This window comes from Fukomys damarensis, unplaced genomic scaffold (assembly GCF_012274545.1).
Source record: "Fukomys damarensis isolate Sample0158 unplaced genomic scaffold, DMR_v1.0_HiC HiC_scaffold_16, whole genome shotgun sequence".
In the NCBI taxonomy this organism is placed as follows: Eukaryota; Metazoa; Chordata; class Mammalia; order Rodentia; family Bathyergidae; genus Fukomys; species Fukomys damarensis.
In genome coordinates, this window is record NW_022900928.1 from 50,950,120 (window position 1) to 50,962,315 (window position 12,196).

Sequence of the window (12,196 nt, forward strand, 5' to 3'; positions counted from 1 at the left end):
GTTCAATCTTGCAGGAGGTCAGGAAACTCAATCTGGGCCTTGCCACCCAAGGTCAGTCTGATTCTCAGGGGTCTGCCATAGGCTAGCTGAAATCAGGGAACTGGTTCTGCACATGGCTGTGCATGTTGTGTATTATGACAGCAGAGATATACTCTGAAAGAGGCCTTTCAAATTCATTTTTTTCTTTTCCTCATTCCACTCTACAAATTCTTTCTTTTTTCTGTCCTCTTTCTCCAACTCAGTCTATTGCTCTACCATATTATCCCTCATCTCCCTTCCTGTTCCTGCTCCTGCCCTGACTCAGATTTCTTTTTTTATCTTCTTTTATCATTTTTTTCTTCTGTCATTTTACCTCACTCATAGGTCAATAATTTCAAGGGAAAGTGAGCCCCTATTACTGTAAAGGGGATATATTCTTGTTCTTATTCTTGAACACTGTCTATCCCTTTTGAATTTAATAGTTTCCTAACGATTGTATGGCCATTCTATGTCCTCTGGCTTCACTTGAAACCTTCTCCAATTCTTTCACTTATCTACTCCTCTGGTCCTAACTCTGTCTAAGCCCCCATCCTAAATGGTAAAGATGTTGTATTGAAAACTTTATTCACTGAAAACATATTTTGGGCTTCTTCTTGATTTTAATTTAATTCACATAGTTTAAAGGTGATAGATTAATGACTACGATGAGTGGTCAATTTGCAAGTTGTGCTTGACCCTATTCTGTTACTGATTGTATCAATTGGGATAAAGGATTGTGCTTGATTTAATGAGTTGTTTTCTCTGATATCATGAAAATGAGAAGGTCTATGAGTCTTTAGAACCTCAAAAGCTAAAGCACAAATATATCAGGAAGATTTAAGTAATAACCCAGAAATTAAACCAAGGACAACCCAACAAAAAAAATTTAAATGAGAAAACACTTAAGCAAGACATAAAGACTGACTTCCAGTTCACCAATGGCAAACAGTAGGACAAATAAGGATGAAAACTCTGATAGTGAACCACTAGGACACTCTGAACTCACAGCACAGGAAGTAACAAAACAGATCAATCAGGCTGCAGAAAAATTCAAAACAGAAATAACTTCTCAGATAACCACGGAGATGGTGAGCAAAATGAAAGTCATGATTCAAGACTCTATAACAGAAACTGACAAAAAAAAAAAAAAAAAAAAAAAAAAAAAAAAAAAAAAAAAAAAAGATGAGCTCAGGACCATGATAGAAGCCATGAAGGCCCAGTATAAGAAAGAAATGAAAACAATGAATGTCCAACAGAGGAAACAAGTGGAATCCATAAAACAGATTCAAATGGATATCCAGGAGATTAAAAACTCTATTGAAAGTGTTTGAAACAGAATAAAATAGTGTGAAGATAGAATCTCAACTATAGAAAATAGGATTGTAGTCAGTGACTGCAAAAAGAGGGGTCTCTTGAAAACAGGAAGGGATTGTGAGAAATCGATCCAACAATTCCTAGATGATGCAAAGTAGAATAACATAAGACTGATAGGAATCCATGAAGTAGCAGGAGAAAATACAAATGACTTTAAAAAGAAATAATGACAAAACTTCCTAAACAGAGCAAAAGAATTTGACATACAGATAAGTGAGGCATATAGGACTCCAACTAGCCACGATCAAAAAAAATCTACACTTAGACATATAATAATCAAGATCCCAGAAACCCAACAGAAGGACAAAATACTACAAGCAGTAAGAGAAAAGAAACAAATCACATGTGAAGGAAAGCCCATTAGAATCACAGCAGACTTTTCAACACAAACGTGGTCAAGGAGAGCCTGGAGTGAGGTATTTCAAGTCCTAAAAGAAAACAACCTCTATCCTAGACTAATGTATCCTGCAAAAAACTCTTTCAAAATGGATGGGGAAATAAGATACTTCTGTGACAAAGAACACATGAGAAACTTCATGAATACCAAACCAGAACTACAAGCAATTCTAAACAATATACTAGAAAAACACAATGAAGGTCACAACACCATGAGGCCCAACAGAGCAAATCAAATAGGCAAGTCAAGAAATTAAAAGGAGAGTGGGGAAAAAATAAAAAGAGTAAACAAAAGGACAATAACATGACAAGAATAAGTCAGTACATATCAGGTATAACCATTAATGTCAATGGCCTCAATTCACCAATCAAGAGAAATAGACTCACAGAATGGATTAAGAAGCAAAATGCAACAATATGTTGTATACAAGAAACACACCTAGCACAAAAAAGAGCCCATAGACCGAAAGTGAAAGGATGGAAAACAATTCTTCACTCAACAGGAGCCCAGAAAAAAGCAGGGGTAGTAATCTTATTCATAGACAAAGTAAATTTCAAACCAAAACTGATTAAAAGAGACAAAGAAGGCTGCTACATCATTGTAAAGAGAACAATTCAAGAGGAAGAGATGACAATCATAAACACATATGCACCAAATATTAATGCCCAAAAATATATAAAACAAATATTAAGTAACATGAAAAACCAAATAAGCACTAATACAATTGTAGTGGGGGAATCTAAATATCCCACTATCACAAGTAGACAGATCATCTCGGCAGAAAATCAACAACAAAATATTGGAACTCAACCAAGCTTTTTAAGACATGGACTTAATAGACATCTATGGAGTGTTCAACCTGACAAAATCAGATTTCAGCTGCCCATGGGTCATTTTCCAAGATAGACCACATACTAGCTCACAGAACATGTCTGAATAAATGCAAAAGAATAGAAGTTATCCCCTGTATATTATCAGATCACGGCGCAATCAAGCTGGAGATCAATAGCATAAGAAATCATATAGGAACATCACAAACACATGGAAATTGAACAACACTCTCCTGAACAATAAATGGACCACAGAGAAAATTAAAGAAGACATTAGAAAAATAAATGAAAATGCCAATACATCATGCAGGAATCTATTGTATACAATGAAAGCAGTTCTATGTGGAAAATTCATAGCACTGAATGCCCACACTAGGAAAATAGAGAAAGTTCAAATAAACAACCTTATGATGAATCTTAGACTCCTAGAAAAACAAAGGCAAGAAAAATACAAAGCTTGAACAAGAGAGGAAATTGTAAAGATTAGATCAGAAATCAATGCAATGGAACTAAGAAAATGATACAAAGAATAAATGAATCAAAGAGTTTGTTTTTTGAAAGAATAAATAAAATTGATAAACCCTTAGCTAACCTTACCAAAACAATAGGAAAGAAAAAGCTCAGATCCATGCAATTAGGAATGAAAAAGGTGAAGTCACAATGGATCCAAAAGAAATCCAGAGGATCATTAATACCTACTTTAAGAACCTGTACTCTAATAAAATGGAAAACACAGAAGATATGGACAGATTTTTAGATACTATGAATTACCAAATTTGAACAAAGGAGATAAAAACATTTTAAACACCCAATTACAATCAGTGAAGTTGAAAATGTAATTTAAAATTTACCAACAAAGAAAAGCCCAGTTCCTGATGGATTCACTGATGAATTTTACAAGACATTTAGAGAAGAACTACTGCCATTACTTTTTACACTTTTCAGTGAAATTGAAAGGGAAACAATACTTCCAAATTCATTCCTGGAAGCAAGTATCACTTTGATTCCCAAACCAGGGAAAGATGCAACTAAAAAAGAGAACTACAGGCCAACCTCCTTAATGAACATAGATACAAAAACCTTAATAAGATACTAGCAAACAGAATACAGAGGATCCTCAAGAAGATCACACATCCTGACCAAGTCGGATTTATTCCAGGGATGCAAGGATGGTTCAACATACGTAAGTCAATAAATGTAATACACTGTATCAACAAAGTCAAGGATAAAAATGATATGATCCTCTTGATAGATGCAGAGAAAGCATTTGACAAAATTCAACACCCACTCATGATAAAAACCCCTACAAAAAAATTGAAATAAATTGTCTATATCTCAATTTCAAAAAGGCTATCTATGAAAAACCAACAGCCAATAAATGGCCAAAAACTGAAAACCTTCATGTAAAAATTAGGAACAAGACAAGGGTGCCCACTACCACTCCTCTTCAATATAGTTCTGGAAATATTAGCCACAGAAATTAGACAAGAGAGAAATTAAAGGAATAAAGATAGGAAAGGAAGAAGTTAAACTGTTATTATTTGCTGATGATACGATACTCTACATTGGAGACCAAAAAAAAAAACTGCCAAAAAACTTCTAGAATTAATTGACACTTTTAGCAGAGTAGCTGGATACAAGTTCAACACTAAAAACTCAATAGCTTTCTTGTACACAAATAACAGACTCACTGAGAGAGAAATTAGGGAAACAATTCCTTTCACAATAGCACCCAAAAAATGAAGTATCTAGGAATCAACCTAATGAAAGAAGCAAAAGAACTCTACACTGAAAACTACAGCACTCTGAAAAAAGAGATAGAAGAGGATATAAGAAAATGGAAAGATATCCTCTGCTCCTGGGTAGGAAGAATTAATATAATGAAAATGGCCATACTACCGCAACTGCTATACAAATTCAATGCAATGCCGATTGAAATTCCAACACTATATTTCACAGAACTAGGAAAAAGAATCCAAAAATTCATTTGGAACCAGAAGAGACCTAGAATAGCAAAAGCCATCCTAGGCAACAGAGACATGGCAGTGGGTATAACAATTCCCAATTTGAAACTATACTACAAAGCCACTGTGATAAAAACAGCATGGTACTGGCATAGAAACAGAGTTAAGGACCAGTGGAATAGATTGGAAGATACAGAAATGCCTCCAGATGTACTCAGCTACATCATCTTTGACAAAGGACCCAACCATCCTCACTGGAGGAAAGATAGCCTCTTTAATAAATGGTGTTGGAAAAACTGGATTTCAACCTGCCAAAGATTAAAACTACAGCCTTATCTTTCACTACACACTAAACTAAAATCCAAGTGAATTAAAGATATAACTATTAAAATAGAGACACTAAACTTTCTGGAAGATAAGTTAGGCAGAACTCTTGAAGACATTGGCATAGGAAAAGACTTTATGAACAAATCCTCAGTAGCATGGGAACTAGCAGAAAGAATCAACAACTGGGATCTCATCATATTAAAAAGTTCTGCACTGCAAAAGAAACCATCAACAGAAATAAAAGACAACCTACAATGTGGGAAAAAAATTTACCAACTGCTCCTCAAAGGACTACTGTCTCGAATATATAAGGAATTCAAAAAAATCAGCACCCTCCCAATATAAAGACCCAATTCAAAAATGGGCATCTGAAATTAACAGACATTTCTCAGCAAAAGAAGTAAAAGCATCAAGTAAATATATGAAAAAATGTTTAACATCACTGGTCATTTGAGAAATGCAGATAAAAACAACACTGAGATATCCACCTCACTCCACAAAGAATGGCTGCTATCAAGAAATGAAACAACAACAAATGTTGGTGGGGTTGTGGGGAGAAAGGAACCCTTCTCCATTGTTGGTAGGAGTGCAGACTGGTGCAACCACTGTGGAAACCAATATGGAGATACCTCAAAGAAGTAGGATTAGAGGTTCCATTTTGTTCCAGCCATCCCTCTGCTGGGTATCTTTCCAAAAGAATTTCCAAAAGAATCATATCACAGTGATATATGCACACCAATGTTTTTACCAGCATAGTTAGTAATACCTAAAACTTGGAAACAACCCATTTGCCCATCGGTTGCAAACTGGATAAAGATGTGGTTTTTCTATAAAATGGAATATTACTCAGCCATAAAGAATGAGAAATTAGATTCATTCATAGGAAAATGGATACATATTGAGGAGGATATACTCTTAAGTAAAATAAATAAGTCATACATGTGTAAATACCAAATAGTTTCTCTGGTGTGAAAAACAAAATTGTACATAAGATCCTAATGATATAATTGACAATGTGAAATAGGAAGAAAAGGGCTAAAGGTGTAGGGGAAGTGGGAAGGGTAGGGGAAAGGAAATAAAGAAAAAAAATATGAAAAAATGGAAATAAAGTGTTTGTAAATGGGGAAGGGAGGAGGGGTAAAAAGGAGGTCAGGGATAAGGGAAAAAGTGGGAACCAAGACCTGTCATGTAAAGGTACAAGATCCCAATGATGAATGTAACTGTATTGTGTACCTAAAATGCACCAACAATGTTGATAAGAAAAAAACAATTATTAGAATTCACTAACACAATCTGAAAATATTTATCTTCTCTGGGTTCATGGCAATAAAGTCATACTTAAAAATTACAACATTGAAAAAATAAACCGGGCACGGTGGTGCATGTTTCTAAGATGAGCACTCAAGAGGCTGTGGCAGGAGGAGCTCTGCATGTTTCAGAAACTAACAGTAATGAAGTTTGAATTGTGAAAAATAACTGAAATAATATTTGGTATTTCAATAATTAAAACTAAGAATTAAATGTAGAGGTGTAAAGGTATATTTGACATAATTGAACAAGAAATTAGAAAACTGAAGTTTAAAAAGTGCCATCCACAATGTAGCACCAGAAGACATAAAGATAAGAAAAATAGATGCGAGGATAAGACATCCAGGAGGTACAGTGAAAACATCTAACAGATACTTTAGTAGGCTCCAACAGTGTGAATGGAGAATGGGATTGAGTTAATATTTGAAGAGATGGCAGAGAGCATCCCAGAAAGGTTAGGCTCTGTGAACCAAAGAAGAAAAAAGAAAATAAAAGAAATCCACACCTAGAACCAATACAGTGAAATAAATGAAATTAAATAATTTAAATCCTAGAAGCCAAGTCTAGCATTTCATGCCTTTCATTGCAACTGTTTGGGAGGCTGAGGTGGAAACATCTGTTTTTTTTCTTTTTTGGTACCGGGGATTGAACTCAGGTCCTTGCGCTTGCAAGGCAGGCCACCAAACTGCTGAGCTAAATCCCCAGCCCTGGAAGCATCTCTTAAACTCAGGAGTTTGAGGCCCGCTGCGCCACACAATTCGAGAAGCACCTCACTCTAGCCATCTTCTCTCAGGAATCTTCTCTGACTTCCTAGAGACTGAGACTGTCCTGAATTCTGTCCACTTGCCAACAGGCCATAAAGACTATCAATTTTCTAGTGGAGATTTACCCACTCCACTTGGTGGCTGTTTAAACTCTTGCATTTTGTCTATCTTTCAGAATTAATAGTTTTTATATATAGCAGTTTGGCATGTTATAGAAGCCTAATTTGCTGTATGCAAAGGGTGATCAATGATATAGAGAATGTTTACCCTTTTTAAAATCTTATTACAGTAAAACACACATTGCCAAAATCAATGGAATAATTGTGCTCAAATCTAGGAATATTTTGAGGGGGGTTAATGATAATGTCTTTCAGTAAATTAAGTTTTAAATTTAAACATACATCATATTGTATGCTCGCTCCATAATGATCAGACTTCTAGGCCGATTTCTGTCAGGTAAAATCATTATGGTGTGTACTCTTCTTATTCATTGGACCTAGCACTGTGTGACATTTGGATCTTCTCCAAAGTCAAAATCACCATGAATGATAAAACTGTTGAATCGTTTCAGGACATCAAGGAAACTATAATAGTGAGACTAAAGACACAAAAGAGAACTCCAAAACTGCTCTGAAAGTGGTAAGAGTGATGGGCTATGTGTGTGTGTTTGAAGCAAGGAGGAAGATGTTGAGGAAAATTAATGTCAATGTCTTTTATCAAAATAAATTAAAACAAAACCAACTGATCACCCACTGTATTTTTTTAAATCATAGTCATAGAATTAGACACATCATGGTTAACCTCTGAAAAACAAAGACAAGGAATTAATCCTGAAAGAACCTAGTGAAGAATGACACATTATACACAAGAGAACTACTCTTTCACTTTAGAAGGCCATACGGCAGTGATATAGCTTCTTTAAATCTTGTCAGATCTGGGTTTTGAGTCACAATTACAACAGGGATGTGAGACTTGGATTTCTAGTACTTTCCTGACTTCATTTTATATCTATATAAAATATAGAGTCTATTGGGGAGTCTATTCTTGTGTATGGTGTGAATTATGGATTCAATTTTAACTTCCTCCAAATAGCTGTTCACATACCACAGAAGCATTTATTAAACACTTACATCTCAATATTTTTAGATACCATCTTGATCAAATATTAAACTTCTAGATGTGCATAGATTTATTCTAGATGTACTATTCTACTCACATGATGTTTTTTTATTTATTTGTGAGTTCCACAGTTTCAACTGTAGAGAAATTATGATGTGTTTTAATAAAATGTAAGACTAGTCCTTTCTCTTAGCCTTTCTTTCCTGTATTTTCCTAATTATTCTTAAGTGCTTATCTTTTTTCCTTGTGAACTTTGGCTTCAAATATTTTAACTCTAGCCTCTTCAAAAATATTTTGTTTGCATTTTATTTGGATTACATCAAATTTGAAAATATATTCTACAAAAACTGACATCTTTATAATGTTGAATCACCATATTCAAATACAAGTATTTCCCTTCCTATTTACCCAAATCTGTTTTTGTTTCTTTAAGAAATGTTTTAGTTTTCTTTATGCAGATTTTTGCACATTTCTTGTTAAGCACATTCCTAAGCTTTTAAATTTTTATCACATTCATGAATTTGTAACATTTTATTTCTTTACATTGTCTAAATGTTATTATTTACATTAAGACCATTATTTCTGTAAATTAATTTTATATCCTGCTACTTCACTGAATTCTTTCATTGTTTTAGTTTATTTTATCACTAATTACTAAAGGTTTTCTAGGAATGCTATCACATTATTTTCAACTGTGAATAGCCTTTCAATTTTTTTCAAATCCCAATTACATTAGTTCTTTTCTATTTTTTCATTGCATTGGTTAATATGACCAGTATAATTAAAAGTAAGTGTAGTATAGATTATATATATTGTATTTTATTTTTGTAATTAATGAAACTGAAAAACCTGCCCACAATATTATCTAAAAAAGATGCCAAAATAAGGCAATTCCAGAACTGTAGAATGAAACATCACTGTACATCTTACAGACAATAAGAAATAATGGAGAGATATTATAAACAAAATTATACTCAAATGAAAACTGAAAATTTCTTAGAAAAAATATATCTTATCAAAACTAACACAGGAAGAAATAGGAACTCTTGCTAGTTTCTGATTAAAGGCTGAGTCAGCATTTAAAATTGTCCCATAAAGAAAATAGTGTCAAATAGCTTCACTGGAAAGCTCTATTAAATATTTCAAGAAACAGTGTTAGTATCAAACATACCCACAGAGTACTAAAAAGTTATGCTTTCCAATTATTTTTATGAGACTAATATAACCTTCGTATTAAATCAAACTGATCAAGGGAAGACAGAAAATAGTCAAGGTCACTCATGACCGTGCAGCTACGGAACTCCACAAGTCCACACATATCATCAAGCCAAATGCGCCTACACTAAAAGCCATGTACACCATGAATAAATTTACTTTACCCTAGGAATATAAGGCAGATTTAATATTTTTAAAAAGGAAAGGTATTTGTATTAACTGTGTAAAGAAAAAACCCAAAAGTTCATCTGCTCTATACTCTTTGATTTTTTTACCAAACCGCTGAGCTAAATCCCTGGCCCTATACTCTTTGAATTTTAAATGAATAATCGGGAATATAGGTAAAAAATTTTGCAAGGGAGTCCTGATTTTTCATCCACTTTTTCCTCTGCCTTTGTCATGTGATTTGCAGTTCTTCCCACTAAAGGGGGAAGTTGATCTCCTCACCCTCTTTTCTGAGGTGGGCTGTTCAACTCGTGCAGAGCGAGGCAGTGGCAAAAGCATTACCCTACAGAAATTTCATCCAAGTTTCTGCTCATGGCTACCCCTTCAGAGAAACCTTCCTTAATATCCAAGATAAAATAGAGAAACAGTGGAAAAGATTCAGGGCATCATTCTATCCTGTTTCCCCAATTTTCTTTATAGCGTGTGTCGCCTATTGACAGATAAGATAAAAATCTCTTCATTGCTGTCTTTCTTGATTGGATTATGAGATCAGGACTGCAGAGACTGTTTCTATCTGACTCCACTAAATTCTTTGTGCTGAGAGTAAAGCCTGGCTATAGTCAGTATTTGAGGAGTATTTGCCTGATCAGCACTATCCCTCGAACCTTACTGATTCAACCACTTTGATCTTTATTAATTTAGTAAAAATCAGTGCAGCAGAACCTGACATCCTGGAGGTGCAGTGAAGACCACAAAGTTAAGAGAAATAAATCACACAAGCTTAATTATCAAATTTTACATAAGAAACCAAAATTATGAATAAAGTCAAGAGCAAAATAAAAGATAGGTAATAGGAAACAAGGAGAACTCTGTCAAAAGGGAAAGGACTCAAGAGATGGGAAGAGAGGACCAAAAAGGAGAAGGAGGTAGAAAAGAATTGGGTGTTTATGCAAGTGCTAATTTTTCACAAAAAATGTAATTATTATGTACTACAGACAAATACTAATAAAACACTTTTTGAAATAAAGTTAGTCTAACAATTACAAAGTGCCAAAAATAGAATACTTACTTAACACTTTGTTAGGAGGGTACTTTGTTAGAAAGATACTTACTGTTGTTTTTCCACACTCTTGAGAGATTCACAAATTGAACCTTCATAAAAAGTCATGTGAAAGAATAGAAATGGTAGATATATTTTGGAGAACTTGAAGAAGCTGTAAAGATAGATCTCGAAAAATATATTGAGTAAGAAATGTAAACTCAGATAAAACATTAATAATAATTGCAGTATGCAAGGATAAAAATGAAGACAGTATACTCACTCAAATAAAATATACGTGAAAATAAAACCACAGAAACTGAAATATTCAATATAACATGATCTCTAAAATACTCCATATAGACTGACCTATGAAATCTAGAAACTAAAGAAAAGAAAATGCATAAAATTAATTTTCATTTATAACCAAAATATTTAGATGTTGTAAATGTAGTTGTTTGCACAGATTCAAGTATTTTCACTCATTGGGCAAACGATAAAGGGTTTACCTTCATAGCATGGCAACATAATGTGTAAATAGTGTGATTGGAAAGAAAAATAATAGATGCTCAACAAAAGCTGAATTCTGAGGATTGTTTTCAAAGACATTACTCAGTATGTAAAACAGTCTCATCAGTTTTGTTGGTACCACATAAATGTTTTCATAGCATTAATAAAATAATTAGATTTTTTAAAATGAAAATAAGACTATGTACAACAGGAAAAATAGCTTTTCTAACTGAGCCTAAATTAGTCTAAGCTATTTTTTGTCTGTGATTCTGTCCTAGTAGGCCCTTGGGAATTTGAGGGAAAAATGGATAGAAAAAAATTTTCCTTTTTCCCAGCTTAATGATACTGAAATAGCCCTAAAATACATTTTAAATGGCTTTATGTCCCTAAGATAATTCAGTTTCTGTCAATCACAGAGAAAATAGAAAGGTGGAAAGTTTATTTTTATGGCACATCTCCTCCAGTGGTCCACTCCAGCGTCACCATTGCCCCTTCCTACGGAGTGGAAATGCAGAGTGCTATCAACTCTGAGAGTAATTAAATGTGTGGTTAGACAGAGAGTCTGGTTTGTTCAGAAGATAACAGCAGATGTACAATCTGCAAGTGCATTCTCAGGATTTCCCTGGCCTAGAAGCGAAGAGGGAAACATTTCCATTTGTATGAGTACGTATGTCAATGAAACCTCTTAAAACAGTGGTGGAGTTTGAACAAAGAGCAATTCAGCCAATATTCCCATATGTTTTTCTAATCAAAGATGGGTACCATAATATTTCCCTTTTATATTATGTATCAAATATTTATGCTACAAAGTATAAAGCTGAAAAGTACAAATCATAAATTTAATATAGCCATTGTTAACATTTGATGTGTATTCTTCTTAAATTTTACCTTTCCATTTATACTGATCTCTTTTATAAAAAAATGGTATATTTGATAGACACTGTTTTATGTCCAACTATTTAATCTAGCCACAGATACTAAATATTTCCATGTATAATTTAAATATTATTTTCTAATAATATTGTATGGGTTATAGTATTCCATTACATGACATACTGTTAAGAATGATGTCTTATTATTTTTTAATTTTGTATTTTCTTTTTTTACTTATGAGCTCAAACTCTTTTTTTTTTTTGGTGGTACTCGGGATCAAATCCTGCCTCATC